Source organism: Onychomys torridus, chromosome 15, assembly GCF_903995425.1.
Source record: "Onychomys torridus chromosome 15, mOncTor1.1, whole genome shotgun sequence".
In the NCBI taxonomy this organism is placed as follows: domain Eukaryota; kingdom Metazoa; phylum Chordata; class Mammalia; order Rodentia; family Cricetidae; genus Onychomys; species Onychomys torridus.
Genome location: NC_050457.1, coordinates 64951580 through 64971082, shown reverse-complemented (window position 1 = coordinate 64971082; position 19503 = coordinate 64951580). Strand labels below are relative to the sequence as shown.

Here is a 19503-nt window from a genome sequence, read left to right as displayed (position 1 = left end):
GAGGCCCCGAGTGCTCCTTGATAACTGATACAGGCTTTTTTTTTTACAGCCAACTGTATCAGGAAGAGTTGGGCGCCAAATGTAGATGTATCTGGCTTGTTAAATAAGAAACACAGAACCTATTGCAGAGTTAAAAACCATGAGTTCAGAGCAAGAGCGGAAAACCTTACCCTTCACTGCTTCTGCGGTTCTTCCTCTCCGCAAGAGACCTACTTCTGTGTGTCCTGTCTATTTAAAAACTTTCTGTTCTCCTCTCTCATTGGTTGTAAACCCAGCCACATGACCTCCTCATCACTGCCTGTTTGTACAGACCTCCAGGTCTTCTATGGTTGGTATTGAGATTAAAGGCGTGTGTCTGCCATGCTGGCTGTGTCCTTGAACACACAGAGATCTGCCTAGCTCTGCCTCCCAAGTGCTGGGATTAAAGGTGTGCCCCACTACAGCTTGGCTTCTGCTCTGGCTTGCTCTGACCTCAAGGCAACTTTATTGACATACAAATAAAATCACATTTCAATACAAATAAAATATCACTATAGCCCACTATACCCCTTATTCTACTTTAAGCTCATGATTTCCTGGTCCTATAGGGCAGCGGTTCTCAACCTTGCTAATGTTGCAACCCTTTAATACAATTCCTCACGTTGTAGTGACCCCCAACCATAACATTATTTCATTGCTACTTCATAATTGTAATTTTGCTACTGTTAGTAATTGTAGTGAAAATATCTGATATGCAGGAGATCTGATATGTGAGTGCACCAAAGGGGTTTCGACCCACAGGTTGAGAGCAGCTACTCTGGGGAAGGGAGTTAGGTGCAAGTATGGAAATTGGCATTGTTCACCCTCCCAGCATAATCTGCATTCCATCCTTGCATGTCACAGCCTGATTCCTTCCAGTTGTGCTCTTATTCATATTCAGCTCTTTGGAGCCATTCCCATCTAGTCAAGAGTTCTCTCCTAAAAAGAATGGCCTTGACCGCAAACAGTGGCAGTCACATCTAATGCGGTGTCAGTGGACTGGGTGAGGTACTGAAGTCTCCTGGAGAGCACGCTGAGTTTTGCACATGACATGAGGATGTGGCTTTCGAAGTGACATCTCAACAGATCAGTCTCTCCTGCTCTGGAGTAAAATGAAGTTAGTTCAGCTAGCCTCTCTTTCAACACAGCCACGCCAGCTATTGCTCCCAGGGATTGGTCAAGTGTGGTGGTTGTTTTATAAATGTTGGTTATGAGGCTAGTCATCTGCTCAGTCCTAGGATTTTGAGGCTATGAGGGACTGGCCAGTTCATTCGTTCGTTCTTTCCTTCCTTCCTCCTTAATATATGTAACTGTTTAATTGAGTTGTTAGCAATTTAGAACCAGTTTGTGAGGATGCATCCCATTTGTCAGAGGGAACTGAGATCACAGTTAGCCTCTGAGCTGAAGAACAACTTTGATCTTGGGCAAAATGTGGGGGTCCACAGGGTTCTGATCAGCTGTGCTCTAACTGGTATTTCTCCATGTAGAAGATCTCTCCCTCCTGGTGCCTGGGCATGCATAGCTGCTGCTTCTTAAAGTAAACATCAGTAGGGTGTTTGGGAATTTTAACCTGGCTAATAGTGACCTTTGTAGAGGTGGCAATGACAGACTTTTAGTGTGTTCTATGTGGAAGAACTCTGTGAAGGCCAAGAGGTCCAGTGAGAAGTAGCAGCCACTACCCAGATGCTTCAGGAAAATCATTCTTTTGCCTGTGTAGCACCAGGTGAGGGTGATCAGAGGGTCCTGGGAATGACATTGGCACAGAGCCATCTCATGTGCTGGCAAAAGCACATTTTGCTGCGGCCCAGTAGCTTCCGTGGCATGTCTTTGGTAGGATAATACCCAGGCATTTTGCAAAACATCACCACCCAATTATCACCATTCTTTTTGCCATGGTTTTGTGACAGGGTTGAAGATCATCTGCCTTTTCTTCTTTTCAACCTTGGACTTCTGGGCTGAGTATTTCCTTTTATACAAGGCCTTTCTAGAATAGAGCAGAAGGACCTGCTCATTCCTCTAACTAGGACAGGGCTTCGGCTGCAGTGGGGCTTCCTCTCTTTGGGCCTTTTAACCTTAGGGTCACCCTTTTTTGCTGCTTCGGCAGTGGGACCCCCAGCCTTCCTGGCTGCAGTTTTCTTCTCCATTGTTTCAGGCTTCTCGGCTTTTTCACCCACTCTCCTGTAAGATAGGAAAGAGAAATTTACAAATACCTGGGACACTGGGAAGGAAATGATTTTCTTGAGATTATAAACCCAGAGAAGAAATTGCCAAGTGGGAGTTTGATTCAGCATGTTGGATTGAACAAGCTACAGCAAAAGAATGACAGCTAACAACAACAACAATAACAACAACTTCTGTCATCTTAAAAACAACAACACCCCCCCCCCCCAAAAAAAAAAACCCCTCCCAAACAAGCTGTCATTTTCTGCTGGTGGAAGTAGTATTTAATCTCTTTTTGCCTCTGTTTCTGCATGTTTATTATGTGCTTGCTGCTAGGCCAAGGCAGGCTTGTGGAAGGACTTGAGAACGGGTGTTGATCCCAGGTGGATCCTGATTTTTGGCAGGTGGACGGAGTCTGCCCTTAACCTTCCCAGTGACTTCACTACTCATCTTCGAACAGAGTTCCTTGATACTGCTGGGGGGATTGCCTCTTGACGTGAGTCCTGGTGAGAAAGAGATTTTAAATCTTTTGTTTGAGGCATGTGACATGAGTTGACTCCCAAAGAATTTGTAGTGATATTCTCCGGGACCTAAATCCACCCACTTATTTATATAGTCAGTGGTTTCCTACATTTTCAGTGCCCAAATTAGGCCTGTACCAAAAAGGGTTGATGCGAATGTGCCACGGCATATGGCTTTGTTTATTCACTCTGTCTTGTGTTGTGTTCTGTCTACTTCTTTGAGGGTGTATTCTTAAACAAAGTTAATGTGATTCACTGAGGAAGGGAAAAATCATGCTTTTAACTCAGGGTGGTTCCTCTTGCCCTTGAGGCTTTTTGTCACTAGTCAGTGAACTCTGTGTTTGTATGTGTGTGTGGTATGGATGTACACATGTATATGGGTGTACACATATATGTATATGTGTGGAGGTCAACATCGCCTGTCTTCCTCAGTGACTTTGTACCTTCCATTTTGGCACAGGTTCTCTTACTGAACCTGGAGCTCCCTTATTCAGGCAGGCTGGCAGGCTAGCATGCTCCAGGTATTCTCCTGCCTCAGTCACCCCTTCACCTCTGTGGGGCTATGGATATGACTCTGCACTCAGCTTTTCCATGGATGCTGGGGATCTGAACTCAGGTCCTTGTGCGTGGGTGGCAAGCCTTTGCTCATGGAGCTTTCTTCCCAGTTTCATCCAATAAACAATATTGCCGAGGCCCCTGTACCAAGTGCATCCAAGTGCATTCAGGAGCAGGACACCATTGAGAGTTGCTCTGTCATCATATCTCTCTTGACAGATAGGCACTGATGCTTCCATTGGAAAGATGAGGAAGGGAACTCAAAAGGTAAGTGCGTTTTGAAATCATATAAACTACTAAGTGACAAGGATGGGCTGTGAGCCCAACATCCCAAGATTAATTTATTTGTGCTTGTTTTGTAATTGTTGAAAAATTCTCTTCACTCATAGTTTTTAATATGTGGTAAATTGTATATAGTAATGGATGTCACCGTTACCCTTTCATAATTTGTATATCGTCCTTGGAGTACATTTCTTACAGACCATTCTTTCTTACACTCTCCAATTTGCTTCTCTCCCAGGTCCCCTGATTTTTCCATAGTAGTCTCTGAACATTTATGACTAACATGTATAAGATGTTATCAAAATATAATTTGAAATTATATGTGAGAAGTTACCTTATCAACTCATAATTTTTTCTTCATTGCCAATATTATTCAAAGAAACCCTTTCATGAGCCATATGTCTGGAAGATAAAATGTTGTTATTTCAAGTTACTTTTACATTAAACTATTGGGAGTAAGTTTGTAAGTGACAATTACTACATCCTGAACAGATTGTAGCAAAGAGTCTTACCAATGGGAATTGCAGTTGAAGTTATCCATGACTTGTAGTTATAAACTATGTATGATAGGAAGGTATTGAATAATTATTTGGAATATGTGACATGTTTTTCCTTTAAGTAGATCCATGGGGTTATTGTTTCTGCGTTTTAGTTTGTTTGTTTTGTTTGTGTGTGTGTGTGTGTGTGTGTGTGTGTGTGACAGTCAGAAGAAGACAGTAAATGTCTTCTCTATCACTCATGGCCTTATTACCCTTAGACAGAGCAATGCATTATCTCTTATTGAATGAGAAGATTGGTGATTGGGCTAGGCACTCTGGCTAGTGAGCTTGAGGATCCACCTGTCTACTTTCCCTATTGGTAGGGTTCCAGGCATGCACAGCTATGTCCAACTTTTTATATAGAAATTCAAACTGAGGTCCTCATGTTTACACAGCAAGTGCTCTTACTCACCAAACCATGCTCCAGGGCTATTTATCCTCTAGTTAGAAATGTTCTCAAGGAGAAAATAATGATTTCACAGCACCAACTTTGAAACTGTTCTCAATTAAATATACCTCAGCCTAAAGATCAAGTGAAATTAGAGCAGGAGCTAGTAACATAAATCATATAACACAGAAAGATGAACAAAAAGAAAAGAGCTAGAAGAAGATAATGGCATTTAAGAATATCTTTAAAGTGCTAACAGTTCAAAAATGACATGGGTTCAAGTTCAGAGGTTGGATGGGGACTTTAGAGATTCTGAAATCAGCTGCAGTCTTTGGAACTTCCATTAGCTGTAAGTGGAGGTGATGACTGATTATTACATTTTTTTTTTTTGCTTTTAAAATTAAATTTTAAACTTAACCATCTCTGAAAGTGTCAGGATCACATAGGAAATCACTGCAAAGTTTTAGCTGATGAGGCTTAATGTGTTCTGCTAATTTAATTAGTAGTTCATTGCTACATGATGGAGCTGCTCTTACAGCTTAAGCTGCTGCCTAATTAGAAGTTTAGGTAGATCTGAAACACTTCACAAATTACCTCTGGGGATTGAGCATGTATTAGAGTCAGTGTGTCCAATTTAATAAAGACATGATGTCCAATTTGCATTCAAGGATTAGTCTAAGCTGTGTGAAACTCATCAATTTGTGATCTACAAAATTGGTATATAAGCTTGGAAATAAAACCCTAAACACCCCTCAGATTCAAACTTGGTGTAATTTCATCATGGAATTATCTTCAAAACTAGATAATCTGGAATGGCTATCATATACCACTCTCTAAGGAGAATCAGCTCCCCCCTCTCCTCCCGCCCCACTCCATTTTAGACTGATATTCAAAGTATGATCTCTTAGTGTCTTTGGTGAAGAGATATTATTTTTGATCTTTGATATCCTAATATCACTTCTAAAATAACCTTATATTTAGTTCTTCTTCTTAGTTTATCCTTTTCTGTAAAAAAGAATAATCAATAAGCAATCGATGTGTTTCAGAGGTAAACATTCTGGTTCATGTAAATACAACTAAGCATGTTTTAATGAGGGCTTTGTTCATACGACTTCTCAGTGGCTTCAGTTTCATTAAATGGGGCTATATTAAAGAGTGTGGTGTAAATTTAAATACCTTTGATTGGCACTTGTGGTATCCAAAATGGATGGTAGGCATGGGTCATACAGTTGTAACACAGTGGGCAATTCTTCACTAAAATATATTTTCTTCTCCCTGAAGAATCTTTAAAAAGATTTTGGATTTGACTTAATCATTTAGACAGAGTGTGTACGCTGCAGCATCCCAGAGTTTCCTCCTTTCCCTCTAGCCTGAAATGAGTATCTCTTGCAATAGTTCAGTTTGATTCTTGCAGGAATCCAATTTTATGACAAGGGCAGGATACTGATGGAGCAGTTAAATAGTAATTCAGGGTAGATCAGGGTAGAGTCAGAGGTACACAGAAAAAAGGATGGGTTAGACCCGGAGGAGAGGACTAGGGGACTGGGCCTTGATTTTGCTGTGTGGTTGGATGGTACAGTTGTGAAAGGAAGATGTCACATCTGTAGCAGGGTGTTTACAACTTGGGAAAAATCCACCTGGGTCCATCAAGGGGACAGTGGAAGCTTCTAGATAGAACTTCTCCTGCCTGACAGTATTGAGTGGGCTCACAGAGGTGCCTGTTCTTTGCATGGGGATCTCAGTAAAATTCATATAATTACTGAGATAAGTGACCAATAACAGTATCTCTGTTTTATTCTACTCTCACTTGTCCACCTTCCTTTACATTTTAACACTAAAAAAACCCCCAACTTTTCCAGAAAAGAGGAGACACAGCATAGGTGGGAGGGAAGGACTCATTATCTTACTACAAGTAATCTGATTTTGAAAGTATTTGACCTTTACAGCTGTGAACACAGTGTGACCTTAAGCATCAGATTAACATGCCTGTTTACTTCCTCTGCCTGGAGATAGCTTCCTGCGGATACACTCACTTCCTTGGGAAGTTTCTAACATCCCACGCTGTTAGACTAACAAATAAGAAGATAAAAAGCACTTCGTTTTTAAAAAGGTGTTCTTTTATATCCAAGATACTTATAGACTTAAAATGTGCACAGCATAGAGGGAATAGCTTACATGTAGTTTAGGGGTTATTGTAATTTGACAATGATTGAAGAACTGTGGGAAGTAGGCTGGTGTATAGTAAATGATCAGAAACACAATCAGGACCTTCTGCTTGTGTGTAAGGGATGCTGTCTCCCCTGGTAAATTTCCTGGTGCATTAAGGGATGGTTGTTGTTCTTAGCAACTGTGTAGAGTATGTGACTTCTTATAACTGGGCTGAAGAAACCTACATAGAAGAGATTTTTGTGTTGTAAATGATAGAGATATTAAGGAAGGGAGAGAAATAGCTGCTCTGAGAGAAGATGCAGCTATGGGGCCAAGGATCCCCCCAGCAACCCCACTAGCATCATCAGGGTAGCAGATGCTCGAGACACTTTTCTATGTCTCTGGAGATCTTTAGTCAAGTCTGTTATATTCACAGGACTGTTGGTGGGATAGGTTTCCTGTAGGAATAAGTGAGGGACACACCGAGGCCGCTTGCTTTTCTTCTTGGTCTTCACAGATACAACTAAAGCTGCTCTAGATAAACCATCAGCCAGCACTTCACCACAACTACAGTTTACATACAGTTGTTCTGCTAGGCTTCTCCTCTGTTGTGTGGGGCAGTATCTTCTATCACTTGTGTTACTTTGTGAAACTTACATTAAATCTGTGTGATTTATACTGACTTTACTCTTTGAGTGTACTTTTGAACTCATATTATTCCAGTTATTAGCTAGTGTTCTCATATAATGCTTTTTAGAACTGCTATGGAAAACCTTTCGCTTTCCTCTCCTGTCATTTTTTCCTTGCTGTAAAGCTACTCTTATATTCTAGAACCACATTCCCATCTCCTCTCACTCCCCTTCTTTACCTCCTCCTTTCCTTCCTGTTTTTTGATCTTCTTCCTGCTCCATCCTCCCCATCCTCCTCCTCCTTCCTCCTGCCCCTCCTCTTTCTTCTTCCTCCATTTCCTCCTCCTCCTCCTCATCTCTCCTCATCCCCCCTCATCACCCTCCTCATTTCTTCTTCTTTTCTTCCTTCTTCCCACTCTCGCCTCCTTCTCCTCCTCCTCCTCCTCCTCATCTCTCCTCTTCCTTCTTCTCAGTCATTTTCAGAAGGTATCTGGATCCTTATAGTAGAGAAGTATGTTTGCAACATAAGTCAAGAATCAAGTACAGGGTTCTTGCTGCTGTGATCTTATTTCTAACAATATAGTTGAAAATATGTGTTTTACAAGGTATCAGTCCATATCGAGTTTGTCGATTTATAATGATGGACGTTACAAAACTTTCTTGGCACGTATTATGTAATTAAGCAGTTTCATTGGGCACAAAGCTGTATTGCTGAGCCATTAAAGATCTGATTTCTGTATGGGTGTGTTATCTCAGGTCAACTTTTGGTAATGTCCAGATATGATCACTGCAGGTTGTGACAGTCACAGGTCACTGAACAAGCCAGGCATTCGCTGCTACATTTCTTTCATGTATGACTGTCATTGGTCCCTTTACAGTTTTCTGTAGTTTGTGGATGTTTTTCTGGGAAAGAAATAAGGTTTATACAGATTTATGAATGGGTAAACCCATTCCACAAAGCTACCAGAATATTTGACAACCTTAATCATTTGATAAAAGTCAACAGAATCCCTCATTTGATGAAAATCAAACAAAATAAAAAACCTGTGAAACAAAAATGTCATGATTGATTTACTGCCACGTAAGTGTGGTTAGCCTTGCTTCCCACCACATGTCCATGCTGTGTAATAAATAGGCTGAAAGAAGGTTTCCCCCGCACAGCCCGCTTTGGAGCTTTTACGGTTCCAGTATATTTGTAACCAAGTTCAACAAGGTACACCCACTCCTGCCACAGTGCAGTCTGCTACACTAGAGTCTTCCTCAATTGAATTGTTATTTACAATATGAGATGGAGATTCCTCATTCTCTTGCTTCTGGATGCTGAAGATCTTGCCAGTGCTTCTGTATTCCTGTTTCTGGTCTATCTGGGCCATGTAGGACTCGCTGCTATCATGAACCAGGATCCTGGTTTCAAGGCCTAAGTCCTCATTGCCATCTAAGCTTTCAAAGCATCCCTCAGCCATATCATCAGAGTCTTGACTCTTGAGGTTTTTTCCTAAAAATCTTACCAAAGAATTAAGAAAAGAATCTGCTTCCAAAGTGATTGGATCCTGCAGCTGGAGTTTTCTCCAGTCCTGCCCAGCCCCATGGACCCCACAACCACTTATAAAATAATCACCAGAAGCTCATATTAATTAAACTGCTCAGCCATTAGCTCAGGCCTACCATTCTCTTACACTTAAACTCAGCCCATTTCTGTTAATCTATATGTTGCCACATGTTCCGTGGCATTGCCTGCTGCCTTTACATGCTACCCCTGGACGGCAGGCTGGTATCTCCTCTACCCAGCCTTCTATTTCCCAGACTTCTTTTCTCTCTTTGTCCTGCCTATACTTCCTGCCTGGCTACTGGCCAACCAGTGTTTTATTTATCAATCAATCATCCACAGCAGGATCCTCAGAGGCATCCCTTGGTAGCTCTGCTTCCTTGTGGGTTAGACTCTGTATGTGAAGGCTGTTGTGTCCTCTGAGACCTGAATTGCATCATACATCTGCTCCTCCTCCTTCCCGTACATGGGCTGTACTTCCCTTTAGGCAGCAGCATCTTGTATAGCAGCTGGTTCAGCTGGTCTGATGAGAGGTCTATGCATTGGTCATCATCCTCAGAAGGAAGGTCAGCTTCTTCTTCCTTAAGCTATTCTACATCAAATGGCCGTTTCTGCATCATGGTTAAAATTTTTTCTCCTGAACTCCTAGGAAGTGAACTTTCTGGCTGGTGTATCAGGAGCTGGAAATAGTTCTTTGCCACCTCTACTCTTTCCTTGTATTGAGCAGAACCTTTTATTAGTTCCCATCCCTTTTCCAACTTTCAAGGAAGTTGATCCAAAAGGATGAAGTAGTAGCAGAAGATTTTCTGGAGTCAGAAAAATGTGCTACATTTAAAGCACGAAATCTTAAGTCCATGAGCCAGTTCATGCCCAATTTATAAGCATGATCCTGGGGATATGATGGAGGTGGCAGCCCGTATTCACTCTGCCAGTCTGGCATAAATCTCTTTTGTACTAGCTGTGCATACAGACATTTAGTGAAAGGGACAGATGCTATTATTCATGTTTCAGAGGAAAAAACCATCTTGAAACTGTGAGAGTCCCAGGTCACTGAGGTCCCATGGATGGAATGCCTGGATGGCCACAGTCACTGGTATGGTTCATTGTTTGAACAGGGCCGCATTGCCAGTTATAAAGAAGCAATATACTTCATGAAGAGAGGTTTCAGTCTTTCTGGATACCCCTGGATGCATCTGTTCACAGAAGTTTGTACATATTCTGAAGCTAAAAATTCTGGGTGTACTGACTTTATACTCAAAGCTTGTTGGATTTTTGGGGTGTTAGTGAGTAACAAGGATATTCTTTTATATTTCCTTAGAGCAGGACACATGCACAACTAACTAGTTTGGTGTTTCTCTTAAACCTGGTTTGCGTATCAAAGAAACTTACTTTTTCAGTAGATATGGCTATTAACACAGACCCACAGCTGGTCAGTGGGGAGAGAATAATAGATTGTAGGGTGCTCAGTCATAAACAGTACATCTATGTCACAGTCCTCCTCCCATGGCTCAGGGACCGTTGTGGAAGAGGAGACAGAAGAACTGTAAGAGCAAGAGGTGGTAGATAACTATAACAAAACTATGTTTTTGGACATAACAGAGCAGTTGCACATATGAACTCATGGTTCAAGCCAGACAAATCCCAGCTTAGAGATGGGAGGGGATCACCAAATACAACCCCCTAGCTGCAGAGATATTGGCAATTGATAGCTGCCAAGAGGAGAGTCTGTTTTCTTTAAGGGTTTGGTCTCTGGTAGGTTGGCCATGTTCCAGTGGGTGGTCATAGACCCAGGAATTATACAGTCAGTCACAAATTCAATCACATTGGAGGGGGCTCATTAATTCCACTACTTTGTGATCAGTGGTTATGTATTTGTAACTGTCTCTAGTACTTCGGGCGAGAATGTGCTTCAGGATGCTGTGGAGGGGGACCAAAATGAGACTTGGTCTTGAGCTGCAAAGTTTTCTGAGAAATGTTTGTGTTTGGACACAGTAATAGGAGAGAAGAGATATATATCAAGAACAGGGCTGTCCATATAGCACCTTCAAAGTTATGGAAAAGATAGACGGATTTTCTTCTAAGAACAGGGAGGAGACATTGCGGACTTTGGGGTGGGCAGACGTCTTTTTCTGCCATGGTGGGTATGAATGGATGGTAAGAGGAGCAGCCAGTTTCATTCAGAGATGCCTTTGGGCCAGATAAGAGTTTGCAGTGCTTGTTCTGTGGTGCTAGCCTGTGTTTTCACCCTCAGTTTTTTTTTTTTTGTTTTTTGTTTTAGTTTTTCCTTTCTCTAGAGGACTGATAATCTCAGTGTGGCCACTAATAGCTTGTGAACTATGGCTTACAACAAGATAAATACAGAGATAAGAGTATTTTTTAGAAAATGCTTGTTTCTTCTGTTAGGTAGAGAAGCTTCCCTTTTAGAACAACCTCCTATTTTATCACATAAACCTCCTTCTCTCTCCTCAGTGTCCTGGGCTCCCTTCATGGAGGAGCTCTATGTGCTAAGCACTTTGAATCAAGCTGCAGGGCTAATTCAGTAAAAGTAATAGTGAGGACCTGGGTATAATAATTGTCTTCAATAGTCTGTTAATACCTTTAACATGACTATGATTTCATAAAATATTGTTTTCTTTTTGACACAGGGGTTCATATTACCAAGTCTGTCTTGCAGTTTCTTATCTTCTCCATTACAGGGATTACAGCCACATACCACCACTCCTCATTTATGTGATGCTGGGTTTTAAACCCAGGGCTTTGTGCAGTCTACCAACCAAGCTCTGGTCGCCAGCCCCCATGAAGTGTTGCTGTCTTCAGCATATTCATTTTAGAATACAGTATTCTCTGATTGCATTAACAATGCAAGATCTCTTACAGTGACAGGGACCAATTTATGACTGACTAATGTTGCAAAACATTAAAGCAAGGAATCATTGAAAAATTAGTAGGTGTACGGTAAATGTGTTTTTTAAATTGAAACATATCACTACATCTGTTCTTCTATAATTTGAAGTCATGCTAAATCATGTTCTTTGATTGTGTAACTGGTGATTGATTGGAGTTCTGTGTTGTTTGTTTCTTACATTAATCATGCAGCCATGCAGCAGCTTCTCTTTTGCAGTCATCAGCACTGGTGTCTTTGAAATTAGATTTTTTTTTTTCAACAGTGACACGTCTAATAGAAAGGCTTTCAGGAATATAATATGAAAACAATGAGTTACATATTTAGTCAGAAGCCTACATGTCTGAAATCAGAAATAGTATAATTTAATAGTTATAGAAGAAAAGGGGAGTGGAAGGGCTCTGTTTAAGTGTTTAATCTGCATGACAGTGGCCTTGTGTCTTGCTTGAGGGAAGAGATGCAATTGTGATGGACGGCAGCTTCTCCATCGCTGTAACTCTCTTTCCATAGAGAAGGAGCATCTGACATTTGCTCTGGGTCATTTTACCTCAGAGAAGTCAGGAAAGGTAATGATATGAAAGGTTATAAAATAAGTGAATGAAAAGGAAATTCCAATCATGTAATAATGACAGTTTGCAGTGGACAGAGATTGGAGTCAGTATGAATGGTTTCCTATGAGGATGGAGCCTGTATAAAAAGGCTGTAGCACAGTGAAGAAAGGGTAATGGCCATTATGGTTTGGGGCAGCATTATGGAAGGAACATGGATGAGTGGAATACATACAAAAGCATACTGTTGCATATACAGGTAGTGAAGGAGCATGTTTATGGGAGCATGTGATCCAGACAAGAAGCAGAACAGCTTAGGCAAATATCTACAGTTCTTTCGCTAGGAGGGAACATGCCAATAAATTGTACAATGTACAGCAACAACAGCAGACATCATTCAGTAATACTCACCTTATGCTCAGCATGGTTCTTCTATTAACTCTTTTCACACACCCCCCCCCAAAAAAAAAAGTAGGCAGGCATTAGTATAACTCTTTTCGAAGTAAGAAGCCAAGACAAAATAAACACACACACAAACAAACAAACAAATAAATAACTAAATAAATAAAAGAAGCCATGTAACGGGAATCTTAAAAGTTCTTATTAATAAAAAAAATCAAATCTGAGGCCAGTTATTGGGGTGAACACTGGAAGATCAGAGAAGCAGAACAAGCCAGTTTCCTCACCTTGCCAGTTCCTCAGCTGGTCTGTTTCCTCAGACTGCAAGCTTCTGAATCCTCATCCCAATGGATCTCAGCTGAACTGTGCTGCTCCAAAGCCTGAATGCTAAACCAGCCAAATGCTTAACTAACTCTGGTGCCTGGTTTTCATGCCTTATATATCTTTGTTTTTCTGCCCCTACTCCCTGGGATTAAAGACTCACTTTCTGGGATTAAAGGCGTGTGTCACCATGCCTGGCTGCTGTTTCCAATGTGGCCTTGAACTCACAGAGATCCACCTGGCTCTGCCTCCCAAGTGATGGGATTAAAGGCGTGCACCACCACCGCCCAACTTCTGCTATGGCTTACTCTTCCCACTTTCTAGCCATCATTTGTGGCTCTGTATCTAGTGGCTGTCTGTTCTCAGCCCCCATATATGTTTATTTCGGGGAAAACAATATTTTGGGGAACACAATAGCCACCACATAGCCAAGACAGAGAGAATAGTAATTTTCTCAAGACACATCACTGCTTCTAAGTGCCTCAAACTAAGGCATCATTTCCTTGGTTCTATTTTTCATAGGAGAGCTCCATAATTTTAGATTATGGTCCTTCAAAAAGTGATGGTGCGTTTCAAAGAGAATCTTGAAAGTGAGTAGTAGGCAGCATGCTGAACCAATCACATGTGAAGGACAGAAAGAACCAATATGAACTAGTTTATCTTGAAATGATCCAAATGTCTAATATCACAGCCTGTTTCTGGTTAATCCATTCACCTAACCTCCATTCATATCTATTCTTCATCAACTGTCCTGAAGAATAAGGAGACATGACACATACCAATCTTGCCCTCACAGGATAAAACCTGACAGGAAGACAAAATTAAGTCTATAATTAGGAAGAATATAATATTCAGAAGCCACAAAAGGCCTAGAGGAAGGAGTAGATGTGCACAGGGAAGTAAAGATCTTCCAAAGTTTCAAAGGAGCTGATGAGTGATCTAGGTTCAGTATATGAGAAGCAGTTGTCTAACGGTAACTAGAAGACAGGGTCGTTTCTGCATATACAGAATGGTTCATTGGTTGTGCCAAGGGTTTTGTGAAGTTGGTCATCTGACCCTGAGATATTCAAAGTGATATCAGAGGACCAGTTGGATCACATTTGGGAACCTCTAGAGAACTGATTTTCATGATGCACTTTAGACCAGTGGATTCAGAGCTTGCATTTAAAAATTATCCATGGGTCATGCATTCACTTTAAAATTTGAAGAGGTCAGACTTGGATGAGTTATTCTAGTGTTGAATGCTTGCAAGTAGTGATGATATAGGTAACTATCTGTCTGGCATACTAGGCTAACTTCAACTTTAATTCTGTGGGCAACAATGACTGTCATAAACCCTAACTCAAAGCATAAAGTGAATTTGCACATCCTTCCTAGCACTCAGCTTGCATACCAACCTACTTGCAGATTCTAGAAAAAAATGGTATTTGCTCAAAGTTTTTAGTCCACTAAATGTCAGTGATGCCTAACAATGTTTATAGAAAATAATCTTCTATAATTTGTGATACTAGAAAGTAGATGAAGAGAAAGATCAGTCCTCCAGGATTATCTTTATTTTATGGCTAGCCTGTTATTCCCCATAAGAACTGAGAAATGAGGCACAGGTTCTTTTTTCTTAATAGGTAGTTTTATTCTGTACTGAGTTCACCAAGAAACTATCTCCTTAAGAAATACTCCAAGGGGCAATGCTTGAGAAAGAGTTATGATTCCTTCTGTATCACTGGCGTTGTAATAATTTATTCATGGCTTTCCAAGTTATAGATTCCATCCTTTCCTTTTAGTCTAGAAATATCAAATTTAGGCCTCGGCTGAGGATTTGAGTTCATAGACTCTTAGTCTTCAAGTCAGAATCTATTATTGAGACCGGCAGAGCTGTGTTTATCATTCCATCACATACCGATGAGATTTTTCTGTCTTTCATAATATTTGATGTGTTACAATATGACATATAAAGGGTACTTGATCACTTCCTGGTACATGACATGTATTTAGTAAGTGGTATCCCCATTCATTACAGACCTGGGTCTATTAAAATGGGGGACAGGATGTTTATAATGGGGGGGCATGGAACACAATGAGGGCTTTTCATGGGTGAACTCTGATATTTCTGCTGCCTCTGCCACGTTCTTTTTTCCCTTTTTTGATCCACTCAGATATGTACTATAGAAAAACCTTGCTTTTTTGTGAGGAAGAGGCAGATATACTAGGATGTTTAGAAAAAATCTTTGGGGCATGTTATCAGGTCCCTAGGAATCCCCATCTGTGCATTTATTTGGAGCTGTACAGATTGTTGTTGTGTTAGACAGCATTTGTGTCATAGGGCTTCTGTAATAACAGAACCACAAACTAGATTGCTTACTTTTCTGGCATGTAGACATCAGAAATAGAATGATGGTGGTCATTTTGTCCTTAGAAAATACAAAAGAGTTCTTCCTCTTTTAACTGGTTGATGGTCTTCTACTTGTAGCTGTGTCATCTCTACTCTCTGTGCCCTTTGAGGCATGGTTCTCTCTGTGTATCTCCAATAGATGAAGATCTTTTGGGATTAAAGGCCCAATCATCATCACCACATCTTAACTATTGTAATCACAGCAGCCACAATTCTGTGTAACTAGAGAGTTTTTGCTCCAGGTCCCGCCAAGCTCCTGCCCGACAGCCCACTTATAAAATAAACACACAGAAACTTATATTATTTAAACTGTTTGGCTTAATGGCTCAGGCTTCTTGTTAACTGTTCTTACATTTTAACTTAACCCATTTCTATTAGTCTGTAGGTTGCCACGTGGCTCATTGCTTACCGGTAACTTACATCTTTCTTGTCATGGCGGTGGCTGGCAGTGTCTCCCTTTCTGTCTTCCTGTTCTCTCAGTTCTCCTCTCTGTTAGTCCCACCTATACTTCCTGCCTGGCTACTGGCCAATCAGTGTTTTATTTATTAACCAATCAGAGCAACTCATTTGACGTACAGAACATTCCACAGCAGTTCTGTCTCCAAAAAACTCATATTCTGAGGTACTGGGAATTAGAATTTAAATTATATTTTGGGTTGACATAATTTAACCTATAGCAGAGTCTTAGGGGACTACTCTTTTCCCTGTCTTTAGTGTTTCCTGTGTCACCAGAGGAAATAGAGCTCATATTGCTTAAGAACCAGATGTGGCCTCCTCATACTACTCAAAACAGTGCAGCCATGGGTCTTCTCATAGTACTCAAGGAACAATGCAGACATGATTACTAAGGTTCGCACAGATGGCCTTCACTGAGGTCCTGTGGCTGAAGCTTGCTAATAAACCTGGAGTTAGAATACCCAGTGCAAAGTTCCTGCATAATCTCTCTCTATTCTGTGTTTACCACCTTTGCTTCTAGTATTTGTTTCCTTAGGCTCCTAGTGTCCCCACCTCTTTCCCATGGGACTGAGAACTGAAGGTTATTCTTACCTACCCTATCAGCAGGCATATTTAAGGTAGCAGACCCAGACAGAATTGATCCCTGTATGTTCAGTTACTCCTTCCAAACTTTATGATCAATTAATTAATTTCTTTCTTGGTTGGGGATAAGTATTGGAGACATTAGAGACAAATGGAAAACTATTTGCATAAAAATTGTTCCATGTGGAAGCAGGAACAAATGATGAGGAACAGTTGTCTTTAAATGTCATTATTGCCATGGACTTGAGAAGTCCATGAAATACACAGATTCAGTGTTATTTCTAGGTGAGTCTGTGTGTGTCTACTGATGGAAATAACACTTGAATTTGGTAGACTGGCATCAGATGATCGTTCCCCTTAATGTAGGAAGGTATTATCTCATCTGTTGAAGGGCTTTGCAGAATAAAAGGATGAAAAGAAAGAATTCTTCCTGTTTTTCTTTGAGTCTGAGCATTGATTTTCTTCCTTTGGACTTGGACTGAAATTTACCCCATCACTTCTCCTAAATCTCCTTTAGATTTATGACTGCAGACCTTGGTGTCTTCAATTATGAATGACTCCACAATCATGATCAGTTCTTCGTGTGAGTGTTAGTCACATTTTGAAGGACATATATCCTGACATGATTTCAACAAGAATAGTAATTAAAAATTGATAGTTTATGGCTCAGAAGAGATGGCAGTGATACCCTAACACAACCCTGTTCTAGCAATGTATTTTCACCCCTACCTGTATTTATATACCCTCTTGGAAAATATTAAACCAGAAAATTACATGTTATATAATTTTCCAATGTTTTCTATCTGTTATATAAATTTAAAGAAAAGTATTCACATTTATTTTGGAAGTGAACATGGTTTTGGGACTTCCGTAGATACACACCCTGTCAATTTTGAGACTGAGCCTTCAGCACTCACAAATTTCAGGACTCATGCATCCATTCATGTCACACATGCCTGGTGTTTGATTGCTGATATATAAGAATTTAGAGTGGTTGCCATGACCAACAATTTGGGGCCATCTGGAACATTAAAGTTTATAATCCATGGAACCTGTTATTTAAAGCTGAATGAAAAAGCTCCCCATGTAGTATGAGGATGAGTTAGCCTTCTGGGTGGTTTTGAATGAATGTCAAGAAAATTGGTGTGTTCTCAAACCAGTTGGACAGCATCTACCAAGGCAGCTTACACTTGGTTCCCTTAGAGTAGGACAGATACAGATGAGCCTCTTGGAGGAAGCTGAGAGAGCAGAGGGCATTGGACTCTGGAGCTTCCATCCAACCTTCTTATTTGCTCTAGTCTCCTACAGCTCTCATATCCTGTGACAAGTGACCCAGTGTGCAACTGATTCTGTGATTTGATTTAAGAAAGAAGTAGAGCTGCATTTTTCTTTCATAAATTGAGTACCCACCTTGTGGTGTTTTCTGACCGTTTTCTTGAGGCCTGAGTCTCTCTCATTTTACTCATCTCAATTACAATTTATTTCATGAGTTTCATTTACTTTTTACATGTAATACACAGACGGAATTTACATGTGTGACAGCTATTTATTTCAGAGTGTCTAAAATGAATAATACCATGAGCAAATACACTTTTCATTCCATATGATCAATTTTTATGTGAAATAAAAATAGAAATAGCTCAAGTTGCATAAGCTTAAATACTCTCTTTAGCAGCAGGAGTTCCACTCACCAAGCTCCATCACAGAGATGCTTCTCTTCAAATGGGTTTGAATTATTCGTTTAGCTAAATCCTTCTCCCCTGATAAAGTTTTATAAAGAGAGAATTGGATCAATTCTAACTCAGGAGCTTTATATATTTTGGATCTTTTCTTTCTTTCTCTCTATCTCTCTGTCTGTCTCTCTCTCTCTCTCTCTCTCTCTCTCTCTCTTTCTCTGCCTGTCTTCTTTCCTTCCTTCCTTTCTTTTTTCTTTTGGGAATGCTAAGGAGGAACCCAAGGAATTATATATATCAGATGATTACTCTGCCATTGAGCTATATTCCCAGCCTAAATATTGAATTTCTACAAGTCAACAAATGTTGTTCCCCATGTCATGCTTATATTCAGATCCTTGAAGTGGTGTTTCTTAAACCATGCATTGCCTTCCTATGGCAGAGTGTAAGCACGTACATTACAAATCTACTAGATTAAGGGGTGGCCCCCCACATGGATACCCTCATTGTCCTTATCTTCCTTACTTCTTACATTAAGGGGAGGATTGGGAAGATGTGTAGAACATGAAGCTTAATTATTTAAAATAAGGAGTGTGAGATTTGAACCATGCTTTTTTATTCTGAAAACACTGGTATCTATAAGTACAAGGTTGTAGAAATGGGAAAGGTGAGAAGAAGGCTTCATGCAGGCACAGTTGATGTCTAGTGTTGCAGAGTCCTGAAAGATGTGTCTTTCTTTCTGGTTTTATTTTTTAAAGACTCTGTGTGTGTGTGTGTGTGTGTGTGTGTGTGTGTGTGTGTGTGTGTACACCCAGGCATGCACACATTCCTGTTTTTGTGCCTGGATTTGATTTTAGGTGCCTGTGGAGGCCAGAGACTGGACATTGGAGTCCCTGGAGTTGGACTTAATTGTGGTTGTGAATCAGCTGCCCAACATAGGTTCTGGGAATTGAACTCAAGTCCTTTGCAGTAGCAATAGACTCTCTTAACTACTGAGTCATGTGGTGTCTCCCCATTGCAGTCTGTGGTCACCTGACTGCATACCATGTCTTGGCTCTTCAGATTTGACCCAAATCTCTTGTCAAGGCCTCGAAAAGATGGGGAAGTAGTAATGTGTCCATATTGGTGCTCTCCTGTGTACCTGACTCAGTGTTTGCCACCATTGAAAGCCAAAATAATTGATTTCTGAATTAAACATTGCTTATACAGTTTCTAGTTTCATCCATTAAAAGAGATAATGCTGGAAATTCCTTTTCCCACGTGGCCTCACTGAAAGTTTGCTGTTTGGGTTGATGTTTGAGAAAGGAACTTGTTAAAATGGTAATGAATCCTCTCCTGCCACATCAAAGGAGAGTAGAGAAAGGAGAGAAAGATTGCAAGACTAATTTATTCATTACTTTTTCTGACTTGAGAATTGCTTCATTTCTGAGGAGTCCTTTTCTTTTAG

The 19503-nt window shown here is 40.6% G+C and overlaps 1 protein-coding gene and 1 pseudogene across 1 annotated transcript in view; one reads left to right on the top strand and one right to left on the bottom strand.

Moving 5' to 3' along the window:
• Nucleotides 1-19503, top strand: part of Fbxl7 (F-box and leucine rich repeat protein 7) — a 371578-nt gene that overhangs the window by 119543 nt on the left and 232532 nt on the right. The window lies entirely within an intron of this gene.
• Nucleotides 1345-4077, bottom strand: LOC118596540 (annotated as a pseudogene).